The sequence below is a fragment of the Etheostoma cragini genome, chromosome 6 (assembly GCF_013103735.1).
Source record: "Etheostoma cragini isolate CJK2018 chromosome 6, CSU_Ecrag_1.0, whole genome shotgun sequence".
Taxonomy (NCBI): Eukaryota; Metazoa; Chordata; class Actinopteri; order Perciformes; family Percidae; genus Etheostoma; species Etheostoma cragini.
The window spans coordinates 28,453,861-28,457,470 of record NC_048412.1 but is presented as its reverse complement, the minus strand read 5'-3'; the positions used below and the strand labels follow the sequence as shown (position 1 = coordinate 28,457,470).

At 41.0% G+C, this 3,610-nt stretch overlaps 1 protein-coding gene across 1 annotated transcript in view; it reads left to right on the top strand.

Moving 5' to 3' along the window:
• Nucleotides 1–3,610, top strand: part of LOC117945904 (atrial natriuretic peptide receptor 2-like) — a 24,231-nt gene that overhangs the window by 866 nt on the left and 19,755 nt on the right. The gene's annotated exons all lie outside the window — the stretch shown is intronic.

The window sequence follows — 3,610 nt, the reverse complement described above, 5'->3', positions numbered from 1 at the left end:
CATATAGATAGAGATAGAGAGACAGACATATAGATAGATAGATAGATAGATAGATAGATAGATAGATAGATAGATAGAGAGAGAGATATTCTAGTGTTCCAGCAGCAAAATCAGTCACACAGCACAGAACATAAATATAAATGTAATACTAGAATACAATATACACACATACACTATACATGAGATCATAAAAGGATCAAATACAATAACTAATATTTGAATATATACAGGTTGGGAATACAAAAATGTAAATAGACCAGTTGTTTTAGGTTGCACATGAGACCAGCTGATTGGTTCCTGTACTCTTTCTACGACGGGAGGATTGTTCTTTACTTTTAATACTTTAACTACATTTTCCTGATGAAACACTTCTACTGAAGTACCATGCAGGACTTTTACTTGTTACAGTATTTTTACAGTGTGGTAGTTGTACTTTTACTGAAGTAAAGGATCTGAATACTTCTTCCACCGCTGGTTTTCCCCTCAATACTGGACCAATCAACACTTTTGACGCTTTTAATAAAGGTTTTTAACTTTTTCTAATATTTTTTTCCATTTCTTTTTTAAATGTTTCTCACTTTTTTGGACGTTTAACACTACGTAACACTAACTTATTAATTTCAGTTTACAGTTACTTTTGGATTTTATGGTCAATAAACCTCATTTATAGGAAATTATCCCTAATGTTTGAGTTAGAAAAGCAGAAATTAGGAATTTATTGAGACTAAAATTAAAGGAATGGATGTTGATGATAATCACAGACTGGAATATGTCAACTTTTACTCAATACTATTTCAAAAACACTTCCATTTGTTTTACAATGCTATAAAATTGAATAAGACGCCCCAAAATTAATGAAAGTAGAGATTTGTACTTGGCAAAGAGCGTTGGGTGGAATCAATCATGTTATTTTGGGGAATTAAAAAGAACATTGATATAGGACAACATGAGGACAACATGAGGACAACATGAGGACAACATGAAGACAACATGAGGACAACATGAGGACAACATGAGGACAACATGAAGACAACATGAAGAAAACATGGGGACAACATGGGGACAACATGGGGGCAACATGAGGACAACATGAGGACAACATGGGGAAAACATGGGGAAAACATGGGGACAACATGGGGACAACATAAGGGCAACAGGAAGACAACATGAAGACAACATGCGGACAACATGGGGACAACATGAGGAAAACATGGGGACATTATGAGGACAACATGAGGAAAACATGAAGACAATATGAAGGTTAAAAACCAGGGGGTTGATTAGTAACGGGGGTTAGGAGTCTAATTAGGAGTCTTAGTAACATAGATGTCTTTAGTGTCCTTGGTCTCGGCTCTCCGTGTCCCCGATGCGGAGACTTGTCTCGGCTTCCTCCAACATCGGAGCGTCAGGAAGTCTCCCGAGGCGTGATGACATTCCTCCGGCCTCCCGTTCCTGTCCCTCCGCCTCTATTGTTTCAGGCTTTAATAACCTCTCTGCAGGAAGTGAAACGGTGAAACCACAGAAACCATGCGGGGCTAAAAGCTTTCTTCCGATTGATCCCTCCCTCCCTCCCTCCCTCCGTCTGAAACTGAATCCCTGAACTAAAAATACAGATCTAAAAATACTCGCTTTGCACGTTCTAAACCCTCTCCGAGTGTATGGATCATCATCATTTTATACTTCATATTCTGATGTATGCAGTAATAAAAGGAAACGTCCAAAATCCGCTCTGTAAAAACCTTTGACTCTAATAACTCAACAAAATTAAAAAAGAAATGGAAATGCACGCAGATTCAAGGCATAGTATATTATGTTATGTTATGCTATGCTATGCTATGTTATGTTACGATATGTTTTCCCTAATCTGAGCCAGTGGAAGTATGTAGATACACTCATCCATGTTCCCCATACACAAAATAGCCGCTAATGAAGATGGATATGGGCGACTATTAAAAAACAGTAGAGGCCCCAGAACGGAGCCTTGGGGAACGCCACACGTCATATTCGTATGAGCAAATGCATAATTGACACAAAGTATTCAAAGGATTTCTCTCCTGGAAATGTATGCAGATTAGTGCAAATTTAAGGCATGTTATGGTATGTTATGTTTTCTATAATCGGAGCCAGTGGAAGCATGTAGATGTTAAACAGAAGAGGCCTCAGAACGGAGCCTTGGGGAATGCCTCACGTCATATTTGTATGCTCAGATGCATAATTAACTATAGACACAAATTAGTCCCTATTCTTTGAGTAGTATTCAAAGCAGTTTAGTACTGAGCAAGAAAGGCCAACGCAGTTTTCCGATCGGCCTAGTTCAAAAGTTTGTTTTCCAGCTGATTTTTTGCTCTGTTAGCGGTGAAGGAGGTCGCTAAGGCAAACTCTAGGTTACAGTAGATCCAGAGTGGCTCGGGTCAGATCCAATAGTTCTGAACTTCAACAGAGGACCCGCCTTCAAGTAAGTTAACACTTCTCTGTACAAATGAATGTACCAGAGTCCAGTAAGACCAGGCTAACAGACCAGAGTCCAGTAGGACCAGGCTAACAGACTAGAGTCTGGTAGGACCAGGCCAACGGACCAGAGTCTGGTAGGACCGGGCAAATGGACCAGAGTCTGGTAGGACCTGGCTAATGTACCAGAGTCTGGTAGGACCAGGCTAACGGACCAGAGTCTGGTAGGACCGGGCTAATGGACCACAGTCTGGTAGGACCAGGCTAACGGACCAGAGTCTGGTAGGACCGGGCTAATGGACCACAGTCTGGTAGGACCAGGGTAACGGACCAGAGTCTGGTTGGACTCATGTTAGTTTTGGGGAACTAAAAAGAACATTGATATAGGACGACATCAGGACAACATGAGGGTAAAAGAAATGCAAACAACCCAAAGCATTTCTTCTCCTATCCCATAATGCATCCGAGGGGCATGAGAATGCACCGTGTGCCTCGGAGGAGATCTCCAGTTAATCCTGAGACATCCAGGGACTTCATTTCCATATTTTCTTTTAAAGAGTTGCAGAATTAAGCCGTCATGCAGCTGGAGTCTTCACACGGGGGGGTGATGGAGAAGAAGTGCACGGGTCATGCAGGAAATAAGGTGCTCTTCTCTTTTTAATCTCCTTTCTGTACTTCTGTTCCTCTTTCATCTCACTAATCCTCACTGCTGTCTCAAGTCTATTAAATGTCCTTCTGAATGAATAAAGTATCTATCTATCCATCTATGTCTTAACACTTTGGCTTTGGAGTTGTCAAGCTGACATGGTCTCCTCACAGCCAGAAGATTAGCTAAAAATGATAATAACTTCATGACTTTTTAAACACAGAAACAAGGAAACAGGACTCCACTATGTATAATAGTTCGGATACAACCAGCATTGTGTAGCCCCTGATTCAGTATGAACTGTGGTGTAAAATGTGCAGTACATAGCCGAAAATCCTGACTCAGCACAGGATGAGGATCTGGACTCTTATCTCCTCTTTCTCTGCTTTGCCCGCACAGAGAATATGGCCCCCCCTGAGAGAGAGACATCATGATACGGTATTAGGGGACCACTAAGGTCTATATAAAGAGAGTTCAGATACAGTATTAGGGGACCACTAAGGTCTATATAAAGAG